This window comes from Nipponia nippon, unplaced genomic scaffold (assembly GCF_047370975.1).
Source record: "Nipponia nippon isolate SJK-2023a ecotype South Korea unplaced genomic scaffold, ASM4737097v1 scaffold_14, whole genome shotgun sequence".
Taxonomy (NCBI): Eukaryota; Metazoa; Chordata; class Aves; order Pelecaniformes; family Threskiornithidae; genus Nipponia; species Nipponia nippon.
The window spans coordinates 4321021-4334905 of NW_028262330.1; the positions used below are offsets into that span (position 1 = coordinate 4321021).

General features: G+C 48.1%; 1 long non-coding RNA gene across 2 annotated transcripts; it reads left to right on the forward strand.

Annotated features, from left to right (window-relative positions):
* Positions 1-4830: 4830 nt before the first annotated feature.
* LOC148056415 (uncharacterized) lies at positions 4831-10144 on the forward strand. 2 transcript variants are annotated; one of them, XR_015703343.1, is made up of 4 exons: positions 4831-4888; positions 7340-7421; positions 7992-8112; positions 9645-10144. It is a non-coding gene; the product is annotated as an uncharacterized LOC148056415 (long non-coding RNA). The 2 variants fall into 2 exon arrangements; XR_015703344.1 differs by lacking the exon at positions 4831-4888 and adding an exon at positions 6044-6124.
* Positions 10145-13885: the final 3741 nt, after the last annotated feature.

The window sequence follows — 13885 nt, forward strand, 5'->3', positions numbered from 1 at the left end:
CGTGATTCCTTGTTAAAAGCAAGGCCGCAGCCCAGCCCCCCGTCACTTTTAGCGCTCACAGCATTCAGCAGTTCTTCCCGGCACCGATGCCAGCGCAGCGCCCGGCTGCGGCTCTCCTCCTGCCCCAGCCGGCTCTCAGCCCTCCCCGGGGGGGCGAACCAGTTCTCGGCTGCCCTTTTCCCTGTGTTTCTACCGTTTCTCCAAGGGAAAGACTGCAACTCCCAAGCAGGTGAATTGAGTTTGCAGTAATCCCAAATACCTGAGGTAAGAAGCACGGCTCTGCCGCGGGAGCTGGAGGTTTTGAGAGCAGAGGCGGCCAGGGCGGCAGCTGGAGGTACGTGCCTTGTGTCGCGTGTCCCTGCCAGGGCTGGAGCCTAATTGGATTTCACAAATGCGACTTCTGTGCTTCTTGATCACAAAACCAAATTAAACCTCAAGAAGTTTTGAACAAATCCCTACCTGAAAGTTTGCCTTAAAAAGACGATGACGATAGATCATCTCATTTCAGCTTCTCCTCTGCCCCAGAAGGGGAGTAAAATGAAAACTTCAAAACTATTGCTTGAAACCAAATAAGAGAAGGAAAGAACAAGCAGCAGATTTGCTGAATTCCTGGGTGCACTGAATAAAATCAGTCATGTGATAATGATGGGATTTTCTAGAACACCTTTTAGGCATGCAATTTCTGTATTAAATCTATTCAGACATCCCTGGAACATCTGTTTCTTCTATAAAACGGGAATAACAGCCACTTTTTACGGTGCATTGACAGCTACGGATAAAAGCATGGTAATTGCTAGTAGTGACTACTGCCTAACAAGAGATTTTCTTGGCAGTTAACCTGTCAAGATTTTTAAGACTATTGCACATCTACACGCAGATTCTGGATAAGAACCTCAGCCGTGATAGCCCTGTGCCGGTTCACACCATCTGGGGAGGTGGGGTACATGTTAAAATTATAGGTAACAGTGGGATTCAAATAGATACATGCCTCTCGAAGCCAGATGACGAGCGGGCCGATGTCTGGAGCCGAGGTAGGAGAGGGAGCAGAGCTCGCCCTCCGAGGCCGCCTGTGGCCTCTGATTTGCCCTTAACGTGACCTAAAATGAGTCGGAGCTGCTTGAGCAGGCTGGTGCAATGGGCTCCCGGGCTCCCTTCGGGGAGCCACTGAAACACCTTCTAAAATACCGGACAGCCCAGCAAGAGGGGAGCCAACTGTAGCTAATGCCCGGGAAGATCCGCAGCTCTACAGCAGCATGGGTCCTAGCTGCTTTTCATCTAGCTCCCTCTCTCCTATGTTTATTCATGAGTCGGGGTGCAGAGAAGATGAAAAGGCTGCCCGCAGACTTCTCCCTGGAGTCACCACTTGAAATGGTACCATGTTTCCAGGGAAGCCTCGACTGCGTTCCTAACAAGACTGACACCCATGGGAACGCCGTAGTTCCTCTGGAGTTCTCAAGGCAAGCAAACCTTATCCTTACTGCCCAAGCACTGGGGCACAAGGAGAAGTCACTAAACCTAACCTACTTTGGTAAGATCCAGAGCTAGAGTGAAATTTAACCTCTCTTGAAAAACCCAGCGGTAATATCGCGATGGATTTGCTTGGTGCCAGGCTGTTCTGGTCTTTATGGTGACCGCATGAACCGCTATAAAATAGTACTTAAAAACCAAGGGACAGGGAAACATGGACGGCTTCCACGCGGGGCTCTAGCAAAGCAAAATTCTGCTGCAGGAAACCTGGCCGACATCTTTTCTTGCAACAGGGAGTGGCCGCTATTGGAGCAGAAAAACCATGCCTGAATGAAAGCAAAGAGACCTTGGGGAGGCGTGAGCTCGGAATAGCTGCCGCCGTCCTGTCAGAGTCTCGCTCAGCGAGCGGGGATGGCCGGGAACAGGCTGCCGGGGTGCTCGGTTCTCTGTGTGCAGCATCCCCTTGCTAAGGAAGAGAAGTGACTCCCCTGGAGCACCTACAGCCTGGAACAAAGCTAAATCAGGCTGATTTTTTTTTAATTTTGAGGGGAACTGTTATAAACATTGAAAAGAAATCACATCTCCTGTTATCTATTATACAACTGGAAAGCTTAAAATTAATTTTTTTCGCAGTTGATTTGCAGACTCTCATTAGTGCTGTCTGTGCTGGTGCCTTATCGTCGGGGTGTCTCTGAGCGCTGAGCGTATGCTCTAAATGAACCAAAAGCGCAACGTTTTGTGTCTGTAACTGCAATGTGTGTTAGAGCTACAAAACCCGCTCCCATCAACTCATGCATATTTTACTTTTTGTTAAAATTTACAAGCACCTTCAGATGACAGCAAATCTTACATTTATAATAAAGCCAGTGTTACCTCTTCAGAAAAGGCAGTGGCATGGACCACGACGGACCCGTTTCTGACCCTTATGCCAGAAATGCAATGTTTCCACAGATGTCTTCGATTTTAAAAACCAGTCTATGTGGCAGCGAGATACTGCACCTGAGACATTTCAACAGCCAAGAGAGAGGGAATTGTTTTAGTAGAGATTACTCATGAGCTACTAATCTTAGCATAATAAAGCCTTTGACTGACTTCCAAAGGACCTCCGTGCAACTCGTAAGTAAGCCACTCTTGCTCACTAGTAACGCAGAGTAACCCAGGAGTCTCCTTGCAGGACGGTACCGCGCGCGGGTTCCCTGTCCCGGGGCCCGCAGCACGTGGAGTGCCTTTACCCCCCCCGATGTGCCAAGGACGGCCCGGCTCTCCACAAGCGTTCAGCACCCAGCAGGATCAAACCCTCAGAATCTAACTGGGATCCAGGCTGTTCAGATTTCTGACGATGAGCAATTATTAGCCTGCTTGTCTGTGCTAGCAAAGTGCAGAAATCTGCAATCACTGAGATCAATCCCGACTCTGTTACTAAGCAGATGCCGTCTCCCAGCCTCTGAGCGGCTCATTAACAGGGCTTGCGAGAGCAACAAGAGGATATTACTGCGAGGTTCAGAGAAATATAATGTACTGCTACAGGACTTATTACTGAAAACAAGTACCCAGCTCTCGTGTACAAGAGGCTTGCAATCTGTCAGTGTCATAACAGACCTCGTTACCTTATTTATATATGAAATCACACAGCTAATTCCTGCAAATATTCACCTGGGATACAGATGATACTCTCCTAAGATCCTCCTACCTGCTCCTGCGGGAAACACAGCCCAGCAATGAGAGCGACAAGGCTGACAGCAAGGCAGACTTGTCCCAGGTCACAGCGCGAGTGGGGGCAGAGCCTGGGGAGGCGAGCGCTAGGCGCCAGCCCGGCGCGTTAACCCCCGGACCGAACTGGCTTGATCGGTGAAGACTGCAGATCCGGTGTAAAGGTTTAAGCTAGAAGAAAATTTTATTCTTCAGAGTATTAAAAAAAAATGGTTCTGAACCTTTCCATCTGATAACACATGGAAGATCATTTCCAGTGACGAAAACGCCTGGACCACATGTATGCTAAATATCAGATTTAGTTCTGCACCTTTCAGTGCTGTTGCACGGCTCTTCCCACCCAGCTGGGGCCTCAGTCGTGAGGTGCCCTGCAGCTTAAACCCCCAATATAATGGGTTGTAAACAGACCGAGAGTGAATACATTTCCCAAACCCACGACCAGGCTGCGCTCCCGCAGCAGACCGCTGTGAGAGCCCAGCGCTCCACTGTCGCAGGGGGCCTGGGTCGAACGCCGGCTGCTCAAGGACACTCAGGTAATGAGACAATATGGCCCTGCTTGCAGAAGGGACAGGTTTTCCAAGGAGGAACCCACAGAATCATAGAATCATTTAGGTTAGAAAAGACCTTTAAGATCATCGAGTCCAACCGTTAACCCAGCACTGCCAAGTCCACCACTAAACCATGTCCCTAAGCATCACATCTATCTGTCCTTTAAATACCTCCAGGGATGGGGACTCAACCGCTTCCCTGGGCAGCCTGCGCCAGTGCCTGACAGCCCTTCCGGTGAAGAAATTTTTCCTAGTATCCGACCTAAACCTCTAACTGTTAACAAGTCAGTTCGATAATGTTCATGATAAAATAACAGTGCTGGACATCTGAGCAAAGCATCAGAAAAGTGTTCTAAGAAGCTTGTCTGAAAGTCTGCAGCAGTTGAAGCTTTGTTTCTGCTGCATGGAAGCTTCTTGGCCACAGAGGCACTTCAGTGCCCGTCGGCTCCAGCTCTGGACAGGACTGGGAGGAAGGAGTGTCCCCAGGAGAGAAACAATCACTCGGTTGTGCAAGTGCAAAATATTGTGAAAAGCTGATTGTACTTAATGGAGTTAGCGGATGAAATGCTGTATCCATGGTATCTAAGAAGGTGACTCATGTCACCGCTATAAATACTAACTTCCTTGCAAAGAATATATTCTAGTAGAGTCTGCATTTGTACTGCGTTTGCACAACAAGCTTGTACTGCGGCTCCCCTTCTTCCAGTGCTAGCAGCGCACCTCTCAGGATGAGGCACTGGTGTAGAACAGCTCAGGCCGAGAGCGAAGCCGTGCTCCGCAGGCTCTGCCTCTCCATGTCGCAGCTGACGGCACCACGGACCGACCAGCAGGCAGCCCTCCCCAGGCTGGGCACGTTATCGAGCGTTACTAGGAGCGCATCAACTCGGTGAGGAAACGTCTCCGTGTACATCTTCAAGAGCTGAATGCAGTGACTGTAATTCAAAATGTTTGCTTCACACAGAAACAAGCCACTGGCTCCTCTCTGATCTTGTTAGTGCTTTCAGCCATTAAGAATATAGTGATGCCACCTGGAAAGAAATCCAGCTGCAAATGGGATAACCATTAAATAGCTGCATGCCAGCTTATTTGGCTCTTTCCTGGGAAGCAGGAACATTGCAGTAGAGCATCTCAAAGTTCCTAGAAGAAACAACAGACCTCATAAGGTAAAGATATCAGGCAGAGCTCCACTGGCAGTCTGCAATTTGCATCAGCAAATAGCTTTGGATGTTTGCACTTGGAGAGGAGGCTGTAACTTGCCTCCCTAAGAAAAAAGGAGAGAAAAAAAAAAAAAAGGAGAGAAAAAAAAGGCAGCCTCTCCAAATTGACAGAGGTGCCGTTCACTTCTGAGCTCGGGAGCTCGGTGCCCCTGAAGTGAACGCAAAGATGTCTACGGATTTCAGAACACGCTGCCTCCCCAGCTGATTTAATGAGCGTGGAGACGCGCTCCCTCTCCTTTTCTGGGTAAATGTGGAGGGATGTGAGTAAAGCAGTGGGGAAGAGAGAGCTGTATTCGCAGCTACCCTGTAGTCAGAGGTCTTTAAGTGATACAAATGGGACTTTTTAAAAATAATATACTGAACTCTGAATGATTTTTAAGAGATACAAATAACTTTCTCACTACAAGAACCTTCTTCGCTCCCCTTGTTTAAACATTCCCTAGCTCAGCAAAGGTGGAAAAGAGTCAGAAAGCTGAGTTGGTTGAACACTACAAGGCTTTGAAAAAAACAGTGATAGACAAGCACTTCTCCTCCATCCAGGGTCACAAAACAGATGAAATCTAGCCACTTTGGTAGTTTCTTGCATGTGTTATTGTATGGCTTGAGATTCTGATAAAATGGAAAGATAATCAAATTGGAATCCCATTACTACATACCTTTCATGAGATTCGTAATTTCACAGTGTATTAATTTTTCCTAGATTAGTTTCAATGTGTACCAGCATTTGATTTAACAGAGAAGCATGGGTAGACCGTATTCCAACATTGCTGTGAACATCTGTTCCGAGTTACCAAAATTCCAGCTGAAAAACAAATATTTCCACTATAAATCAACCAAAACATTATCCTGAGTGCTGTAACAGATGCAAAATGATTCTGGCTCCCTCTGCCCTGTGGGTTGGCTCCTTCCTTGAAATTGCTGTGAATATATTTATTTACACACTTCAAGAAATACACATTTGAAATGGCTGTTTAAGCTTACTTGGATACACCTGATGTTAGGTCCAAGCTAATGGTCAGTTGACAGATACCTGATTAACTGCAGGCGCTACCAGTTAGCATAAACTCTAGTTACAGCTTTCCAGATAAACCTGCTCTAGAGCAACACTTGAAGTCCTGCTCAAGTGCTCTGAGCACTTCAGCCCCATGCTACTAGAAATGACGACTTCGAGTTTGTGCAAGGGTTTGTATGTGGTTTGGGTTTTATATTTGCTCTGTTCTGGTGTGCTTTGGTGGGGTTTTTACCCCCATTGTAACTGCTGCTGTTCATCTTTAGTTTCATGAGTGCAATGAATCAGAAGAGAGGTGGATTTAGCTGGAATTAAAAAATGAGATTTGTTTACTAAATGTGAAATTTGGAAAAAAGCTTTGCAAGAGCCTTCCCCTGGTTAATGGTCGCAGTACGTGGACAAAATGGTTTGTTGAGGCAGAAGCTGCAATTCCATACTTGGAGGTGTTTAATTGCATTAAGCTGCATCTGAGCAACTCTGATTAAAGATGCTTTCCTTTTTTGAAATATTTCATATGTAACAGATAAGCCAGCCAAGGAGAGAACTCGACTACGGCAACGTAAATAACAACAAAATCTTGCGGGGGGAGGAGAAAAGTCCTTTCGGTTTATTCCTCTTTGCATAAAATATACTTTGGGGGAAGAAACAACGCTGTGTTTTGAGGATGACGTTTTGTAGTTGCTAATCATTTTCTGTCTTAAGTGCTTGAAGAAAAACAGTGTGTGTAGACTAAATATAACCGTGCCTTTTGTGATGGTTGGGAAATGGGAGCTGCAGGCAGTTATCCAGCCCGCAAACAACAGGAACACATGGTCCATCCCAAGCCGTGAGGATGGCAAACGGAGCGCTGCGGGGAAGGACAAGGGCCCGGCTCACGCCGTGCCGGCCGTAGCGGCGTGCGTCCGACGGGGGCTTCGGGCGTCTGTGCCGCAGCGAACGGAAATCGCGCAGGGGGTCACCCATGAGCACCTGCGTTATTCCCCTTCGGAGGTGTCAAAGTTGTTATAAAAGTCTAGGGCCACATTTTCTACAAGCAATCTGTTAATCAAGGCATAACAGGAAAGAAAAAAGCTGCATATATTTAAAACAGCATAAGAATGTGTATTTTGTTCAATATTTCTATTTGTAAAGAGATTGAAACACATTCTATATGCAGTAGGCTGCACCTCTTTTATGGCATTATACATTTGCTTTATATATTGTTAATTAGACCTAATTTAGGCCTCAAAAAGAAAAATCTCATTAAAATTCTGATTAGTGATGTTGGCAAGCAGCCATCTAAAAAGCCTCTATTTCTTCCTTTGATAAGTTTGAAACCGCTATAACAAACAGTAAAAATAAGATCACAGCCTTCTTTCTCATGCCAATCAACATAATGCATTCTCCAGGTCAAAGCCATTTAGGGGAAAATACAGGAGGAGAACAGCTTTATTTCCTTGCATACGTGCTGTCAGATGGCTACAGAAAACTGTAAGTATGTTTATGCCCTTTGGTGGTTTCAAAAAGAAAAAACCAACCACCTAGTTTTGAGCCTTCAAAACCAACTTACTCTGCAAGTAATTAAAGACTTTTTTTTAAAAGGCTTTAAAAATTAATGGGAATAAAAATAATACAAAGCTGGTTTAACATTAAACTAGTTATGTCTGATGTTTTCAGTATAACTTTCTGCCTGATGCTTTCAATATAGCTTATAGTCAAAATGCCTGGCCAGGAAAACATATGGACGAGAACATCTTTAGTCCAAATACAGTCAATTATGCACCCACATTACTGCAGATCAGGGCAGATAACTTGAAAAGAAAACATGACATTATTCTGCCTTTGAGTTTTTTTTTAAAGCAACAAACAATAGCAAGGCTTCTGTGCTTCCTTGTGTCTGCATATACATCGCAGGGTTATTACGATACAGCTGCCAGCTATCATTGTATTCATCTCAATTAACTTAAACATTTCACTTCAATGCATAAAAACAACTTTACAAAGCTGACAGCACAAAGCTGAACACTGTTTGAAATGGCAAATATTATGCATCTCTTTTAGGGTACATCTTTTCTGTACACATCTGTCCTCGTAGGAGATGTGAGCAATTAGTCTGCTCCTTCAGAAGACAAAACAGGGAGCAGGACTTCAGCAGAGCTGCTGACGCCAGCGGAAAGGAGAGGTAGGAGGGCTCGTGGTCTGCACGCTCCGAATCTGTTCTTGTCCCTCCGAGCACCATCCCCAGCGTGCAGCTGCTCCGTCCTGCGTCGCGGCACGTGGCGGCCCTGGCCGCTGGTAAGACAAAGCCAGCATCTGATGATGGGAAAACACCTCCTCCTCCTTTTGATAAACGCAGAGCCATACGACTGAAATCCAGCTTTGGGATGCTCTGTATCAGTAAAGCTGATTCTATGTTTGAATATACATTAAAAAACCCCAAGTTACTAATACTCTATTTTTTCCAAGCTCTTCTAAACTGTAATCTTTAGAGATCTAATCAGGCTTTCTGTATCAAATAAAGTAGGGAGATACACACACGGGATCCAGGGTACATCTGCCTCTTAAGACAGCGTTCGTTGTTACTGTCTCTACGTTGCATTACAATATTTGCATAAGTAGGTTTCCAAAAACCTGGGAAGCCTGGTACACTGGTATTTAACACATTCAATATTCTGCATGTTCGGATGCTGAGATAGCAACTAGTTTCCAACTGAAATTTCTGATGAGAGATTTAAATAGAATAAAATGGGCTGTAGGAGAGAGGATTTAGCAGAATCCCCCTGGCTGGGCTAAGGAAGGGTGCTGCAGGCCGACAGGAGTATCGGGAACCTCTGCTGCCGCTGCACGGAACGGAGTACATTAAAAAAGGGGGGCGGGGGGGGGATCAAACCAGTCTCACCTGCAAGACTTAATCTAAACCTACAGGATAAACTGCATACCGATTAATAACATGCATTTCTGCACTACTTGCTGCTCTTTTAAAATATGTGCAGTTACAATGATTCTTTCATAAAGAGACACAGTGTGACTTTAATGCCTTTATGTTTAGAAGCCTGATTTTGTCTGTAGGAATTTTCCCAGTTCTCTGCAGAAGGTCAGCTTGCTTGCCAAAGATAAGAGAGGTTTACCACGTTTCTGGGTTCTTCATAATCTAAGTCCATGGGATTAAAAACTAGTTTGGATTTTCTGCAATTTATTTTTTTTTTTAAGAGGGAAACCTGGGAGCAAGGTGGATGTCACAGAACTGATCACAGAAGTAAGGACAGAAAGAAATCCCAAGCTTAGGGCAGCCTTGCAAACCTGAAGCCCAGGGTACCAGTCACTTCAGTGACTTTCACAGACCTCATTGAAGAACAGGGGTTTTCAGTACCAAGTTCTACAGATCCCGATCTGATAAGCCTATGCATGCAGAATACTTCAGGCTAAATTCTGCCTGACCTTCCCCAGCACCGTGCCTCTGGCAAGCTCTCTGAAGACAGCCATTTGAAGTCAGAGAAATCTGGGTCATTGACTTCAGTAGAAACTCTGAATAAGGAGGAGATGCTCAGCTCCTGCACCTTTCACTCCTCCCTTCTGTTCCAGCTCTGCCTGGGGATGGGCTGTTTTATTCTGTGCTCGTGGGTGCTCTTCTATCTCCAGTAAAACCAATGCCAACTTCCAAAATCAAACAGCCTGAGCATGTAAGAACAGCTATTTCTAACTGTCTTTCTGCAGCATGCAAGCCAAAAGTGAGAAAGGAAGAGGAACGGAGTGCAGCGGAATAAATGGAAGGATCAAGTTGTTTCTCCCATTGGCACCAGCTGGGAGTTGTCCTTATTCAGCGGAAGGTCTGACTGCAAAACAGGCCAGCTACTCCCGTATCGCTTGTCTCAATCCAGTTCTGTCACCTGGCTGGTTACACCGACTGGGTCTAAATAATTCGCCAAGGCACGAAGGGCACTAGGTGCCTGAAATGGGCTTGAGAGGCTGGGTAATGCTTTACAAGGTTAAGGTTGCTTTAAAAAGCATAGCAGAGTATTTGTTCCAAAAATGTAGTCATCATGGAGAGTAACGCTTGCTGAGTTCAAACCAGGTCAGCGGCCCTGGCGAGTACATGTATTTGATCTCCTGTCATGGTAAAGGCTGACTGTAAACTTTGGCAGAGAAAATTATTAATCTTTCAACTCATAGCATATAAGCAATGACTAGTAATACCTATTTTTCTGAGAACTGGAATGCCTTTTGGAACCACCCCAGATTACTTAAGAGAAGTTCCTCTGCCATCACCCAAAAGCAGTTCCAAACCCGTCTCTCCCACATTCAATTAAACCTAAAAAATAATAATAATAAAAAAAAAAAAAGGCGGGGCAGATCATGGTTCATTCAACAAGCATTTTTCCTCTTGCGAGGAGCCACAGCAGCTCGCTCAGCTGCACGCCATGTGGACAATAAACATCAATTTTTAAGTAATTCAGCACTGTTGGTAGCAGCTTTCACTTGGAAAGCCAAGCCAAGCCGCTTCCAGAACCTCTGCGACGGTGAAGGCAGCGGGGGACAGGCTTTGCTCCTTGGTGCTTCTCAACCTTGTCTCCCAAAGCTGCTGCTTTTTCAGGTCCCGTTAGGGCGTGGGTACCTGAAGGCACCTCTGCGTTAGGCGTCACGTGGCGTAGCTGGAAACGTGCCGCTGTCTGAGGCCAGTCTGGGAACGTTCCCCTGGTTTAGGACAAATTAGAACTGAAACACGGGCTGAACCTGAAGTCTCTTCAAGTTCTCGCCTCTGTTTTTTTGTGCATCTCACTCAATCTGTTCATCCAGTGTTTTGGCTCCTAAAGGGCTGAGGCGGGGATAGCTCTGTCGATAAACCGGTAGGTATTTAATGTACTGTAAACCATTTGCCTTTCCAATCTGTCCTGTGCCTTGACCCAAAAGCTGGTTCTCCTGCATTATTCATACTCTCTCTTCACCTCATAGCTCGTTAGCCTTCCCCCTACTTTGGCAATTCTTTTCTCCAGGCAGAACACACTTAGAAGAAAACAGCCTAACCAACAGAGGACTTGTGGCCCTGGCAGTCCAGCGCACCTCATCAGAGGAAGTTTTGCTCAAGTTCAAGAGATTTCTCAAACTGCACAAACAGTGCTGGCTCCCGTTTGACCCCGAGACAGAATGAGACGCTCAGAGGAAAGGACTGGATTCCTCAGACTGACCAATATTTAAATACACGTGGAGCTCTAGATTAGGAGTTGATGATGACGTACCCGTCTTCCAGCACAGGGCTGGGTATCTCCCCATCTATCGGTATTGACATATATGTGAGTTGTGATTATTGCACAGTCCTCCTGGCCCACTTTTATTTGTGTTTATGGAGAAAATGTAAGTAGGTCCCCTGGAAGATACTGGTTAGCTGGATTCCTGAAGAAAACTTATAATTCAGTCTTTCTCTACGGGGAAGAAAACCTGTGATCTTGTTTCCAGAAGGTGTTTCAGACCAGAATTCCCAATTACCATTGCAAGCCATGCATGCAGTAAGAGGATGGGAACTGCAGCAGAACAGTGGAGAAAACACATTGCCTATCAACTACGCTGAAGAATTTTTTTAAAGGAAGCAGTACCTCCTTTGTAAAACACGTTTAGAGCAACTGTAGTGGGGAGAAAAAACACCACTTTATTCCGTTTTAGAAGCATGGCTAGGAGCAGATTTAGAAACAAGAGAACGATCGGCTGCCGGCCGTGCCAAGGGCTACAAAAAACGCCAACGCCGCGGCCGCCTCCCCTCCGGCTGCGAGGCCGAGCCCCGAGCGCCCCGGCAGCGGCGCGGTCCCCGCCGTCCCCCTGCGGGCAACCCGGGAGCGCCCGCGGCGGCCCGCACCGCGCGGGAGCCGCAGCCCGGGGGCAACCGGAGCCGGGGTCTCCCGCGGCTCTGCCGGCTCCTGCTTCCATGATACCGAGCCCAGGTTTTGCACCGGTCGCCGTCCCGGCCGGAGCCTGCGGCGCAGGCGCCCCGCGGGGCCGGGCCGGCTCAGGGGCCAGAGCGCTGCCGCGCCACGGCGGGTTCGCGGGGGGTGACACGGGGGCGCGGCGGCGGCGCGGCCGACGGGGCCGGTGGGGTTGATGTTGATGCCGCCGCTGCTCGCCCCGGCACGGCCCCTTCCGCCGCGGGCAGCGCGCGGGGGCTGCGCGCGGGGGAGGGAGGGGGGAGAGCGCGAGCTGCCCGCGCCCCCGGGCCGCGGCCATTGGCCCAAAGTAGGTCAGCCCGCGCGCTCACGTGACGGCCCTCGCGCGCCTTTCCCCCCAGCTCCGCGTGACGGCGGCGGGCGGGGCCCCGGGGGCGGCGGGAGCGGCAGAGGGCCGGGGCCGGGGCCGGGGCCCCGTCCCGCCGTGCGGGGCCTCCTCAGCCCCGCGGGGCTGCGAGCAGGGCGGAGCCCTCGGGCCCTTCATCCCTGCCGGCGGCGGTGCCGAGCTCAGCCCTCCGCAGGTGCCGGCCCGCGCTGCCGTGGGGCCCCCGGGGCGGGCCAGGTCCTGGCGGTCACACAGCACCAGCGCAGCTGGGCCGGGTGCCGTGCGGGGGCGAAGCCCTGCAGATGCCGGTTTGTAAGTCTCCCTGCTCCAGAAAAAGGAGAATCGGTGTCAGCGGCTGTGCGTTGATCCAAGTCCGTTAGCGTTCGGGGCACTGCTGTGAGCTCCCGGGGCAAACCCGCTCCCGGTAGGGTGGCCCCGGGGTTGTGGTAACCGGGTTTTCCCCAGCCCGGTTGCGTGGCCCCGTGCTGTCCCTGCGGCCAACGGGAGCTCGTGCTACAACGTGGCCGTCTGACCCTGGTGTGCTGGGCCTGTAGGTAGAAGGACCCCTTCAAAATGTAAAGGTTTTTTAAGTTTACAATTGTTTTTTCAAATTGTCATTGCTAAAGAAAAGAAGTACGTTAAAAAAAATAACTTGGAAAATGGTATACTACCTCATGTGTACTTGGTTTGAAAAAATAGGATCTCTGGGCCATACAACGGATCAAATTTCTGTGATGAAAACAGCGGCAGAAACACAAACATTGACTGAGATTTTTTTTTTTTAATGGAGAACCAATCAAGGTGTTTTCTATTAAAAAAACCCTAAGTAGCTGTCATAGTCCTTTATAAGCCATAAAATAAACATTTTCTGGGTGAATGCTAAGCCAAGAATACATGCCAACAAATGGTATTTTGGTTGGAGGATGCAGAAAGCCAGTTAGTGTGTGATCAGCTCTGTGCTGGTTTGTGTCGGAGTTACCTAGTGTGTAGCGCGTGGGGTCAGCCAGTGGGCGCAATGGCATGAAGGAACTGGGGACCACCTTTGGAAAAGCGGAGCCAGGAAAAATCAGTAACTCGTAGGTACGCACAACGCTCCTGTTGAGAACCACCGTGGTGTCCTGACAGCCTGGCAAGTCAGGCTCCTTGGTACGAAACCTGCCTGTGTGGCAAGGCTGGAGTGTTACTGCTCCTGTTGTAGCGTAAGGCTGAAAGCAACAGCTCCAGCACCGTACTCGGGTACTTTGCTCAGCTTTTCTGGCTGGTCTGTGTATCGGGAAGAGTTGTTTCAGCCTTCTCACCCAGGAAATTGCCAGCTCCTGCGCGTTGGGAACTCGGGGTCTGTAACTGTATGCAGTCCGCGGTGCCTGGTTGCTTCATTTTGTTCCACGCTTGCACAGATGCACACACAATGCATCCGATTCAATGCCAAGTGGTGAAACGGTGCATTTTCCTGTCATTCTGCTGCCCTCAAAGTGCTGTTTCTTTCTGTCACGTATATTTTGTCTGTGATGGTCAATAACCATAAAAATGTAAGTAGTTCTGCTCAACTTGAGCTTTCATTACATCCCTAACATCTCGCTTGTTACTGGTGTTTCCCAATATCCCCATTACTTTTGCATCTTCTATTCTGTTTACTCCTCTTTCTTCCTTGCTAAGTCTCCCAAATGTGTCCTTTTTTCCTTTATACTGCATAGAAAAAA